This window comes from Schistocerca gregaria, chromosome 11, assembly GCF_023897955.1.
Source record: "Schistocerca gregaria isolate iqSchGreg1 chromosome 11, iqSchGreg1.2, whole genome shotgun sequence".
NCBI lineage: Eukaryota > Metazoa > Arthropoda > Insecta > Orthoptera > Acrididae > Schistocerca > Schistocerca gregaria.
The window spans coordinates 115,288,113-115,302,200 of NC_064930.1; the positions used below are offsets into that span (position 1 = coordinate 115,288,113).

Below are 14,088 nucleotides of genomic sequence, written 5' to 3' on the forward strand. Positions count from 1 at the left end.
TTTCGCGCCATTTCAATATTTCTTCTAAATCGTTTTGCAGTTTGTTTTGATCTTCTGATGACTTTGTTAGTCGGTAAACGACAGCGTCATCTGCAAACAACCGAAGACAGCTGCTCAAATTGTCTCCCAAATCGTTTATATAGATAACGAACAGCAAAGGGCCTATAACACTACCTTGGGGAACGGCTGATTTCACTTCTGTTTTAGTCGATGACTTTCCGTCAGTTACTACGAACTGTGGTCTCTCTGACAGGAAATCACAAATCCAGTCACATAACTGAGACGATATTCCATGAGCACACAAGTTCACTACAAACCGCTTGTGTGGTAAAGTGTCAAAGGCCTTCCGGGAATCCACAAATACGGAATCGATCTGAAATCCCTTGTCAATAACACTCAACACTTCATGTGAATAAAGAGCTAGTTGTGTTTCACAGGAATGATGTTTTCTAAACCCATGTTGACTGTGTGTTAATAGACCGTTATCTTCGATGTAATTCATAATGTTCGAACAGAATGTTATGTTCTAAACTCCTGCTGGATATCGACGTTAACGATATGGGCCTGTAATTTAGTGGATTACTCCTACTACCTTTCTTTAATATTGGTGTGACCTGTGCTACTTTCCACTCTTTGGGTACGGATCTTTCGTCGAGCGAACGGTTATATATGATTGTTCAGAATGGAGCTAATGCATCAGCATACACCTAAAGGTACCTAACTGGTATACAGTCTGGATCAGAAGACTTGCTTTTATTAAGTGATTTGAGTTGCTTTGCGGCGCTGTGATATTGAGATTATTTGATCAAGCTCCATAAATGTTATGTCGCTGATGTTCTCTTGGAAGCCTGATTCCGATACCACAGAAAAATTTTATAGGGAGTTCTATGAAAGACGCGCGATCTCCGGGTCACTTATCGGTAGTTACTAGGTTGGTGCATAAGTGCGTAGCGTTTTTGTTTTGCATGTTGGTATTTCACTTACAGATTTTCATTTACTTTTGGTATTTGCGTTTACAAATTGTCATTTGGAGATAGTGATCGGAACTCTGATAGGTAGAAAGTGGAGAATTCGGAACATTTCCGGCGTATTCTGTTGTCTGAGTTCAACACAGAGGTGACAGCAGCAGAGGCAGGCAGAAACATTTGAGCCGTGTGTCGGGATAACGCCAACGGACAGAACACAGCAACAAAGTGGTTTTCTCGTTTCAAGGAGGATCGTTTTGGCATTAGTGAGTCTCCACGTACAGGAAGACCTCCGGCGTTTCAAAAAATGGTTCAAATGGCTCTGAGCACTATGGGACTTTAGATCTGTGGTCATCAGTCCCCTAGAACGTAGAACTAACTAACGTAAGGACATCACACACATCCATGCCCGAGGCAGGAACCTGCGACCGTAGCAGCATCGCGGTTCCGGACTGAAGCGCCTAGAACCGCTCGGCCACCGCGGCCGGCCAAATTTAATGGTTAATTATCTCAATTTTTACCACACTTATAATAGATTTGAAAAACTCTAGACTTTCATACACCTGTAAATATCGTTTTTATGCTATGCAAAATTAATCGAAGAATCTCTCTTACTTATGCAGAAAAGTGTACCTATAGCAACACATGCAGGCAATAGCAAGTGAAAAAAAATGAAGAAATTTCACATGCAAAAAAAAAATTATTTTGTTATGATTTTGAACTTCCACTGTAGTGAGTCTGAATCCTTCCTGTCCATGCTGACGAAGTTTTATAAATTTATTTGTAAAGATATACACAGTGGAAATTAAAATGTCATGTGATGGCTCTCCTGCTCCAAGCTGTCCCGTTTGACTTCTAACCCCCCTCAAACCCCTTTCGCCCATTGCCGTCCATGCAACCGACGTAATTTCTAATGTTGAGTGCGTGTCCACTGAAGAAACGTGACGGCGGAGCGTTTTCAGCTAAAGGTGACGTTGACGTATGCCAGTGGGCAGCGGTTTTGAGTGTCAGACGTGACCCGGAAGAAAGGGAGAAATTGAGGTTCACACGCGCCCGTAGGCCCAAGAGCTCACGTGGACAGCTTGAGCGATGTCCATCTGTGTCTGGAGCCGCGCTGAAAATTATGGCTCTCTCTCTCTCTCTCTCTCTCTCTCTCTCTCTCTCTCTCTCTCTCTCTCTCTCCCTCTCCCTCTCCCTCTCCCTCTACGCCTGCGACATTGAATTAGCCACTTTTTATCCGGGCCCCCAACTACGTGACAAAGGCGCCCGCCACAAATTCCGCTTTCTCACGCCGTCGTTGTGATAACCAGGTCATCGTATTGTGGTCGCAGGCCGCAGGCGACCGTCGCCCAAAAGACGTTCTACTGCCTTCCTTTTATGACGATTTGCATTGTCCTGGTGACGTGCAAAGAACATTCGAGACATCAGCTGCTGCCACTGTGAGTCTGTGTCGCACGCGCTTTCCTGCCGTGGCGCGAACGGCATCGTCCGCCACAGGGAACCACTTCTCATCTGCCGCACTTTCGTGAAAGACCTTCGAGCAGTCGTGTGTCGGCGTGTTCTGCTACCTTTATCCCTGGTGGTCTGCGGCGATATATCTGCTGTGATAACTACTTTGCGCATATAAGCCTGTGCTGGAATCTAGTAGTATGTGTACGGAGCGATTTAAATCGGGACGGTCACATAAAACTAATCGCAGGAAAACCAGATGCCAGACTGAGAATCTCTGGAAGAATCCTCAGGAAAAGCAGTCCATCGACGAAGGAGGTAGCTTAGATAGCGGTTCTTCGATCAATACTTGAATACTGCCCGTCAGTATGGGATCCTTACCAGACAGGACTGATCGAGGAAACAGAGAAGGTCCAAAGAGGAGCAGCACGTTTCGTTACAGGTTCATTTAGTAATCACGAAAGCGTCACAGAGATGATCAACCAATTCCAGTGGCAGACCCTTCAAGGGAGGGGTTCTGCATCACATTTTGGTTTACTGTTAAAAGTTCCTAGAGCGTACCTTCCTCGAAGAGTCAACAAAATATTGTTTCCTCCTACGTATCTCTCGCGAAAAGACCATGAAGATATAATCAGAGGTTTCCGAGCCCACACGGAGGCTTACCGGCAATCGTTCTAACCGCAAACTATTTGCGGCTGAGACGGGAAAGAGAGGAAGTGAGAGTGGTGCGCAAAGTACCCTCCGCCACGCACCACAGTGTGACTTCTGCGGTATACATGTACATGCAGATATCCACGGGTATATTTATATAATGATATGCCTTCTAGTGTTACAGGTGACCCTAAATATTTTTTGTTTGCTGATGACACTAGCTTGGTAGTAAAGGATGTTGTGCGCAACATCGGCTCGGTTTCAAATAGTGCAAGTACATGACCTAAGTTCATGGCTTGTAGAAAATAAACTAAAGCTAAATCACTGTAAGACTCAGTTTTTACAGTTTCTAACACACAATTCAACAAAACCTGACGTTTTAATTTCACAGAATGGGCATATCATTAGTGAAAATGAACAATTCAGATCTCTAGGTGTTCAGATAGATAGTAAGCTGTCGTGGAAAGCCCACGTTCAGGATCTTGTTCAAAGACTTAATACTGCCATTTTCACTATTCGAACGGTATCAAAAGTGAGTGATAGTTCCACACGAAAATTAGTCTACTTTGCTTATTTTCATTCGCTTATGTTGTATGGTATTATATTTTGGGGTAACTCTGCCCATTCTAGAAGGATATTTTTGGGTCAGAAACGGGCGGTTCGGGCAATAAGTGGTGTATGTTCACGAACCTCTTGTCGACTCCTGTTCACGAGTCTGGGTGTTTTGACATTGCCACCCCCCCCCCCCCCCTCTCTCTCTCCCTCTCTCTCTCCCTCTCTCTCTCCCTCCCTCCCCCCTCCCCCCCCCCCCCTCTCTCTCTCTCTCTCTCTCTCTCTCTCTCTCTCTCTCTCTCTCTCTCTCTCTCTCTCTCTCTCTCTCTCTCTATATATATATATATATATATATATATATATATATATATATATATATATATTATCTCGCTTTCAAATCGAAACTGAAGAGTTTCATCATGGGCCACTCCTCCTATTCTGTCGAGGAGTTCCTTGAAAAATTAAGCTGATTGTTATTGTAGTTGTTGACTGCGTTTACTTTAACTTATGGACTGACTTTTTTCGGGTTCATAAACATTTTATTTTTATCTGTTATTACTTTCGTGTTGTAACTTCATGGACTGACACGTTCCATGACCTTGGAGTTTTGCTCCTCAATTTGGTCCTGCGGAACTTGACGTGACCTAACGACGTATCTTATAGACAAAAAAGGTAAACTAAGTTTGTAACATTAGTAGATTTAGGGAAAACTTTCGACAATGTTAAATGGAGCACTCTCTCTCTCTCTCATTTTGAAGTTAGCAGGGATAAAATACAGGGAGTAAAGGGTTATCTACATCTTCTACAGAAGCCAGACAGCAGTTACAAGCTATTATTTATTGAACAATGGAATCCGCCAAACGGCCGTGCAATGTCAGTGTTATTTTCTTCTATGTTCGCTGCCAGTTTCAGCAATTCGTTATGTCATCTTCAGGCCCCAGGTGGGCCTCTCAAAAGCAATAGGTATTGGAAAACTGGGGCCATTTGAATACTTGGCTGCAAAGTCTTCGAAAGAAGCACATGAGCTACGAATTCACGACATCAAGAAACATATCGCCCCAGTACGCCAATATCGATTGTTATTGAGAGGTGCATATGGGGCCTGAAGATGCCATAATGAAATGCCGACAATAGTAGCGAAAATAAAATAACATCTCAATTGCAAGGCTGTTTGGGGAATTTCGTTGTTAAATTTTTCACCAGATGCTCTCCCATGCCCACAACAACAGACAGCAGTTACAAGAGACGGTCGGCCGGAGTGGCTGAGAGGTTCTAGGTGCTTCAGTCTGGAACCGCTACGGTCGCAGGTTCGAATGCTGCCTCGGGCATGGATGTGTGTGACGTCCTGAGGTTTACGTAGACGTCAGATGTTAAGTTAAAAAAATAGTTCAAATGGCTCTGAGCACTGTGGGACTTAACTTCTGAGGTCATCAGTCCCCTAGAACTTAGAAATACTTAAACTTAAATAACCTAAGGACATCACACACATCAATGCCCGAGGCAGCATTCGAACCTGCTACCGTAGCGGTCGTCCGGTTCCGGACTGTAACGCCTTGAACCGCTCGACCACTCTGGCCGGAAGATGTTAAGTCCCATTGTGCTTACAGCCATTTGAACCATTTGAACCTCTCTGTTGGGTCCTCTCCCCGAATCAACCAACCACCTGCATTCGTGTTTTACAGTGAGTCGAAGATTCTCACAAAAACCCCTTCGTAAATCTTGGCAAAAGTGTACAGTTCGCTGGTCCAGCTCTTCAACCGCATCGACGGGGGTGCTGTAAACTTCACTTCTGATTTGACCCCAGACGATTTAGGTCAGCTGATCTTGGGCAAGGTACAGTCTCTGTTCGATCGTCCAAGTTCGATCGTATCTGCTCGTCAGACGACGTCAGCAAAATGCACCTACCACATCGCCCAGCCACAACGGCTAACATTTGAGACCAATTACATGGGAGTAAGATGATAAAATTTACTCGTCTACTTACTAGGACAGCATTTCGCATTGAATTCAGTGGAGGCCCGCATATTTTTCGTAATTACCTCGCAAACAGCTCTTTTGGGAATCCATCTACAGTATGGTCGAAACAGTCTGAAAACCTGGTAACGGTGTTGCGAAGTAAATTGTGCTGGGAAATAGTTATTAAGAAAAAAATTCGCTTCGTTTTCCAGTTTCCGAGTATATACGCATTAAAGTTAACCAGTCAGCCCGTTCGCTCAAAATCAGACGGCTCTCTAGAAACGGTATCTCCAGATGTGTTCTTTGTTTTGACGCATGTAACTGATAGCGCGCAAGGACATGGATTATATGAAGGGCTTATTTCAATAGTGATACAAGTCCATTACCTCAACTTTTCTGCCTATAATGCTTCTGAAATTAATGATCCAAACAAACAGAAAGAATGGATCGTCTCTAGGAAGAAGCCATATGCCTGAATATTTCTGGTATCTCAACTGCAGATTGTTCAGCGCTCATTTAACTCTAGGGCTCTTTACCTAAAAATGGACAAAAATGAAATTGCACCACTATTGAAATAAGCCCTTCATATTAGCCTAGGGTGACCAGAAGTCCCGTAATTTATAGGATCGCCCCTTATTTAGCTTAAATGTCCCGCTGTCGCGACATAACATGAACGGGACATATGTTGTCCCGTTTCTCATTGAACGACCTTTCGTGGACGGCACGGTTAATGAGAAACGTCCCGTATATTTTGAAACGGTGTGTTTTTCAGTAACATGTAGCATAACGAACTGAAGAGCAAATGTGGTCATACCCAAAGTATAACGAAAATCCACTTTGATTAAACCACAGCGAATGAGGTCTACCGTTTTCAACTTCCTTATAACTCAAGATAACGGTTGCAAGAATTCGCAGTTCATTATTGCACTAATGCTACTGCAGAGATAGTGTTCTCTATCAAAATGATTTATGAATTCTGGAAAAGAAGACATTTAGTGTCGAAGTAGTTAAGAAAATAATATTAACCAAGATTCATTTTCAGTATACTCAAGTGTCCACTTCTATAAAATTCCGCTAAAAAGTCATACATTCTTCTGCAGAGTATAAAAAGATTTTTCAGAAAATACCCGCGGCGAAAGTTCCAGGTCAATTGAAATTAAAAAATAAGTAACCTACGCTGGTTAAAGACATCGTTATATTAAAGTGATATTTTGTGTTTGCATCTGGCAACAATAAAACAAAATATTTACTCTATTACTAATGCAAGGTATTTTGATAGTTTTTAGTGCTGATTTTAAGAAAATATTATGATGATTTATTTGGTTCAAGCTTGTGAAAGTTGCTGGATTTGGACTCCTGAAATATCAGATCTGAAGATGGTTGTGAATGAACCGAAACCGGTCATATGAATAAAAAAAAATTGCAATCAAGACGGATTATAAGTGACATTATAAATCAAAACTACTCTACAGATATAGAGTTAACAAAAGTTTCCACAAAATGTCGTTTCATTTCGACTACTAATTTAGGTCCCATATTTTGATCTTGGAAATCTGGTCACACAGTGTTAGCCAGTATTTGAGAATAAGAGACATACGATCCGACAAACATTACACATAATTTCAAACCCGTACAAATGTTTTTCTCGCTTACACTCAAAAGGACAAAAGTTCATCGTTCACTATATTTTCGCTGTTCATGCAGTAAACCTTCAACATCAGGCATCATGTTTAACTGATTGCTTCCGTAGTATTACTCTATTCGCAACAGATTTTGCATACTGTATCCACATACACCACTAAATATACCCCATGAATTATATCATTATATGACACAGTTAAGGAGATATGACATCATAAGTATTTAAATTCGTGAAGAATTGTATTTTGCTTAAGATGCAGCGCGAACTAACCAAACTATACTCATCCTGTGTTGGATAATGAGAGCGCTTCCAACGAAGTGTAAACATAATTTGCTTAACGTCAAATACTTGGAGCATTAACTTATTTCTAATGTAATCGGATGTTTCAGGCTGTTTTACTGATGGCAGCTCGTTTACTTAAAGAATCGGGAGTTTAATGAAATGTTGTCGCTACTCTTAGCGTATTCTTTTATTGCTGCCAGTTTTCCCTGTTAGTTACGATAAACCATGCATATTGTTTGTACACTCACTACATACCAGACACATAATAGAAGTTGCTCTCTAACACATCATTCTTAAACATCTACGTTTCTAATGGAATCGACGCTTAAATTTTTGGTGCACATAAAAGCAGATATTTGAAACCTTTGTTAAAGGGCACATATTTCACACAGTTTGGAAATTGATAACTTTCTTCGTACTGCAGGCAAAAGAAAAAAAATAAAACTAGTTTTGTTGGATAATATATTCTGTGATGTTCATTAGTGACGTAAACAAAACATAATTTGGGAGCAATAATTTTTGTATTTCAATCGGAAGTGTAATTGTGGTGTTCTGGAGATGTTAGGTCTAAACTTAGCTGTCAAGCGTGCACGTTTTAGGAGGCGTACTCCGCAGAAAAAGTAAACAATATTCATCTGAATGGAAATGGTGGCCCTTAGTGTGTAGAGAGTGGCAGTGAGGAAGACGTCCGCTAATATAAGCAAGAATGTGTCGCCAACTAGTCCGCTGGAACCGCCCATCCCGACTCACCTCAGTTCTCAGTTCAACACTACAATCCGGCCGCAGAGTTCCTCTCCTCCAGCGCCGCTGCTCCGCCTGCTTGTCTTCAGACGCCGGACCCGCGACTGGAGAAAGCAACGCGGACACGCCTGGAAGCTGTCCCCCCTTTCCTGTATCACTCTGCCTGCCTTCCCCCCCCCCCCCCCTCACACCCCGCGTCGTGGCCACGCCCCCACCACAGCTGACCACTTGCATTGTCTCCTGCCTCTACCCTACCGTTTTATACGAGGTGTCTAAAGAATGTCTTCCCTACTGGCGACAAGCTACGGACGACATACCACAAGGTTCAGTGCTTGGTCCACTACTAAACTCGTCACATCAACGACTCCCCATCTTACTTAAATTTATCTATCTAGTTATTTGTTTCTTACACTGTACCTGTTTGCCTGTAACTGCAGCCTATATCCACTTCAGCCTCCTTGCTAGTGAAACCTTGGTCTCCCTCTATAATTTTTAACTTCACACATTTCCCTTCATTACCAAATTAACGGCCGGCCGTTGGGGCAGATCGGTTCTAGGCGCTTTAGTCTGGAACCGCACGGCCGCTACGGTCGCAGGTTCGAATCCTGCCTCACGCATGGATGTGTGTGGTGTCCTTAAGTTAGTTACGTTAAAGTAGTTCAAAGTCGAGGGGACTGATGACCTCAGATGTTAAGTCCCATAGTGCTCAGAGCTACGTGAACCATTTTGAACCAAATTAACGTTTTCTTCAATCCTCGGGATCTGAAGGGAAGGTTCCGTGTATAGTATGCTTACAGTCATGTACTTCCGTAAATTTGTCTGCTGCCGTATTCGTATCAGTATTTTATCATTAGCTAATCGATCTTCCAACCTTATTTTGAACATACTTTTGTAATACCACGTTTCAAAAGCTTCTGTTGATCTCTTGTCTGAACAGTTTATCGTCCACAGTTTCGCTTCCATATAAGGGTACATTCCTGAATTAAATTCTGGCACTCGCCACGCGCTGCATAGTTGTTTGCGGGAAATGTAGAATTGTAGATGGGAGTAAATGACTGGAGTGTGATTTATTTTCGGGGAGTTAATTTATAACCAGAATACATTGTGTCTTAATAAAGCTACGGGATAATTTTAATTTCGTGTGTTGTATTAGTCTGATTCAAGCGTTTGTATATGTATGTATACATGTAGCTGGTAAAAAATCCCGAAAAGTATATGCACTGTATTACTCATATTGCATATTTGGTCTGCTGCCAACTATGATTAAAGTCACACGTGTTTCAGGAACGGCGATTATTTATTTTGTATAAAAATTGATAAAAGAATTTGTATTAAATTTTGCTATAAGAACGAATAAAATGCAGCGAAGTTTTAAAAATAAATATTGTTTTTTGTGAGTCTTCTACGGCCAATGGCCTTGCCGCAGAGGTAACACCGGTTCCCCTCAGTTCACCGAAGTTAAGCGCCGTCCGGTGGGCTAGCAGTTGGATGGGTGACCATCCGGTCTGCTGAGCGCTGTTGGCAAGCGGGGAGCACTCAGACCTTGTGAGGCAAACTGAGGAGCTACTTGATTGAGAAGTAGCGGCTCCGGTCTCGTAAACTGACTTACAGCCAGGAGAGCGGTGTGCTGACCACATTCCCCTCCATATCCACATCCAGTGACGCCTGTGGGCTGAGGATGAAACGGCGGCCGGTCGGTACCGTTGGGCCTTCCAAGGCCTGTTGGACGGAGTTTAGTTTTGAAGTCTTCTACGAGTAAAATGATAGTTTACGAGTGCTATAACGATGAAATTGTGGAAAACGTGAAGGAAATGATTTTGAACCGTCGCCGAATCACAATCAGAGAATTCGCTGATCATGTCGGATTATCAGTCGGTTCAAGCCATTTTTTTTTCAGGTGGTAATAAAATTTGTTTCAAAACTGTTGAACTTCGAACAAAAATAGCAACGAACGCAAGTTGCTCAGAGGTTACTAGATTAAGTCAGTAAGGACGCAGAAATACTGAAAGGCGTCACTCGCGAAGTGCGGTCAAATGTCAAATTTACTCTCAGTGCGCTCTTGGATTTGAATGGCATGGTTCACAGTGCGTTCTCTCTGCAAGGTCGAACGACCAGTAGGGATTACTACTTAACAGATTGAACGCCGTTTGCGAGAAGCAATCGTAAAAGAAATACTGATTTGTGGCCAAAGAGTTCGTGGATTTTACATCAGGCAATGCACCTGCTCCTACTTTTTAGTTTGTTTGTGAAGTATTCGCAAATATCCTTATTTTAATGATGCTCCAGCCTCCGTAGCCGTCACCGATGACACCATTATACTTTCTTCTGTTCCAGAAAATAATGAAAAGCTTAACTAGCTCCCGTTTTTCAAGTATAGATGAAATCAAGAACGCGGTGCTGAGAGAAATAAAAATTACCTCAAACATCGATTTCCAGAAGCATTTTAGGGATTTGAAAGAGGCGCAGGCGTAAGTAGTGTATAATAGCCAATGGGAGACTACTTTGAAGGGACTACTATTGACGCAAACGAATAAATAAAATTCTTTCCACAAAAAAGTCGTCTTTTGAATACGCCTTGTGTTTTCCATTCTGTTACAGCGATCTACTAATGTTTGATCACAGAAAATCACCGAATGACGATAATTCATAATCGTCTATGCTGTTCGAAAGTATGGCTTCTCGCCATGTTTACATTCAAAATACAGTGCGTATATGGAGTTATTAGCCGCGCGGGATTAGCCGAGCGGTCTGGGGCGCTGCAGTCATGGACTGTGCGGCTGGTCCCGTCGGAGGTTCGAGTCCTCCCTCGTGTGTGTGTGTGTGTGTGTGTGTGTGTGTGTGTGTGTGTGTGTGTGTGTGTGTGTTTGTACTTAGGATAATGTAGGGAGTGAGGACCTTAGTAGTTAAGTCCCATCAGATTTCACACACATTTCAACATTTTTTAGAGTTTTCAGTTCTATGTCATTAAAGGGCCTGAATCTGCAAACTGTGTAGATTAACAAGTTTGTTTGTGTGGCCATCCTCCGCAGCAACCATATAAATATTTGTTTTGTAAATAAAACTGCTTTTTCCTGCTGCTAGTTACTTTATTTATCCCATACGCGCTTCGCCTTCTCCTATTCGAAGGCATCATCAGTGGAATCTACACGATGTTACAAAAAGGTACGGCCAAACTTTCAGGAAACATCCCTCATGCACAAAGAAAGAAAATATGTTGTGTGGACGTGTGTCCGGAAACGATTACTTTCCATGTAAGAGCTCATTTTATTACTTCTCTTCAAATCACATTAATCATGGAATGGAAACACACAGCAACAGAACGTACCAGCGTGACTCCAAACACTTTGTTACAGGAAATGTTCAAAATGTCCTCCGTTAGCGAGGATACGTGCATGCATCCACCCTCCGTCGCATGGAATCCCTGATGCGCTGATGCAGCCCTGGAGAATTGCGTATTGTATCACAGCCGTCCACAATACGAGCACGAAGAGTCTGTACATTTGGTACCGGGGTTGCGTAGACAAGAGCTTTCAAATGCCCCCATCAATGAAAGTCAAGAGTGTTGAGGTCAGGAGAGCGTGGAGGCCACGCAATTGGTCCGCCTCTACCAATCCGTCGGTCACCGAATCTGTTGCTGAGAAGTCTACGAACACTTGGACTGAAATGTACAGGAGCTCCATCGTGCATGAACCACATGTTGTGTCGTACTTGTAAATGCACATGTTCTAGCAGCACAGGTAGAGTATCCCGTATGAAACCGTGGCGGTGAATCGAGGAAGTACAGTACATACTGACGAAACTAAAATGAGCTCTAACATGAAAATTAAGCGTTTCCGGAGACATGTCCACATAACGTCTTTTCTTTATTTGTGTGTAAGGAATATTTCCTGAAAGTTTGGCCGTACCTTTTTGTAACACCCTGTATAACCATACAGTTTTGTTAGTTTTAGATTATTAAACAGTTGACTTCGCGATTTTTTTTTGTAAAAAAAAAGAAATAACTTAAGATCAGCAGAAAAAGGCACTTTTATTTACAAAACAAGTACACTCCTGGAAATGGAAAAAAAGAACACATTGACACCGGTGTGTCAGACCCACCATACTTGCTCCGAACACTGCGAGAGGGCTGTACAAGGAATGATCACACGCACGGCACAGCGGACACACCAGGAACCGCGGTGTTGGCCGTCGAATGGCGCTAGCTGCGCAGCATTTGTGCACCGCCGCCGTCAGTGTCAGCCAGTTTGCCGTGGCATACGGAGCTCCATCGCAGTCTTTAACACTGGTAGCATGCCGCGACAGCGTGGACGTGAACCGTATGTGCAGTTGACGGACTTTGAGCGAGGGCGTATAGTGGGCATGCGGGAGGCCGGGTGGACATACCGCCGAATTGCTCAACACGTGGGGCGTGAGGTCTCCACAGTACATCGATGTTGTCGCCAGTGGTCGGCGGAAGGTGCACGTGCCAGTCGACCTGGGACCGGACCGCAGCGACGCACGGATGCACGCCAAGACCGTAGGATCCTACGCAGTGCCGTAGGGGACCGCACCGCCACTTCCCAGCAAATTAGCGACACTGTTGCTCCTGGGGTATCGGCGAGGACCATTCGCAACCGTCTCCACGAAGCTGGGCTACGGTCCCGCACACCGTTAGGCCGTCTTCGCTCACGCCCCAACATCGTGCAGCCCGCCTCCAGCGGTGTCGCGACAGGCGTGAATGGAGGGACGAATGGAGACGTGTCGTCTTCAGCGATGAGAGTCGCTTCTGCCTTGGTGCCAATGATGGTCGTATGCGTGTTTGGCGCCGTGCAGGTGAGCGCCACAATCAGGACTGCATACGACCGAGGCACACAGGGCCAACACCCGGCATCATGGTGTGGGGAGCGATCTCCTACACTGGCCGTACACCTCTGGTGATCGTCGAGGGGACACTGAATAGTGCACGGTACATCCAAACCGTCATGGAACCCATCGTTCTACCACTCCTAGACCGGCAAGGGAACTAGCTGTTCCAACAGGACAATGCACGTCCGCATGTATCCCGTGCCACCTAACGTGCTCTAGAAGGTGTAAGTCAACTACCCTGGCCAGCAAGATCTCCGGATCTGTCCCCCATTGAGCATGTTTGGGACTGGATGAAGCGTCGTCTCACGCGGTCTGCACGTCCAGCACGAACGCTGGTCCAACTGAGGCGCCAGGTGGAAATGGCATGGCAAGCCGTTCCACAGGACTACATCCAGCATCTCTACGATCGTCTCCATGGGAGAATAGCAGCCTGCATTGCTGCGAAAGGTGGATATACACTGAACTAGTGCCGACATTGTGCATGCTCTGTTGCCTATGTCTATGTGCCTGTGGTTCTGTCAGTGTGATCATGTGATGTATCTGACCCCAGGAATGTGTCAATAAAGTTTCCCCTTCCTGGGACAATGAATTCACGGTATTCTTATTTCAATTTCCAGGAGTGTATGTGTAACTTAACGTTGAGTTCTTTAGTACTGCAGTGATTTCACTGGATGAAATTTGGAATTGTAACTAACATGTGGTCCGAATGTAAAGGCCAGTCAGATGTAAACGAGACAGACGGAAAAAGGTAAGAAAACTGTTTATTATTTCAAAAGTGATCAGCTTAACTGTTAATACTTTTTGTCAAACAAGATGGTCAGTGCCGTCATGGAAAAATGTTTGCGGTTGCCTAAGTAACCATGATAGTACCCAGGCGTTCATCCCTTCGTCCGAAGCAAATCAACGCCACATAATGCCTTCCTTCAGGTCTCCAAAGATACACAAATCGCATGAAGAGAGATAGGATGTGTAAGGGCTTCCCAGCGAAACTTCAGCAGCGTACTC

General features: G+C 43.9%; 2 protein-coding genes across 2 annotated transcripts in view; one reads left to right on the forward strand and one right to left on the reverse strand.

The window, feature by feature from the left end:
- Positions 1-8,344, reverse strand: part of LOC126295232 (uncharacterized) — a 150,419-nt gene extending 142,075 nt beyond the window's left edge. Inside the window, exon 1 of the mRNA XM_049987582.1 lies at positions 8,248-8,344. The gene's annotated coding sequence lies outside the window, so the exon portion shown is untranslated. The remainder of the gene's footprint in view (positions 1-8,247) is intronic.
- Positions 1-14,088, forward strand: part of LOC126295230 (uncharacterized) — a 2,305,622-nt gene that overhangs the window by 2,017,955 nt on the left and 273,579 nt on the right. The window lies entirely within an intron of this gene.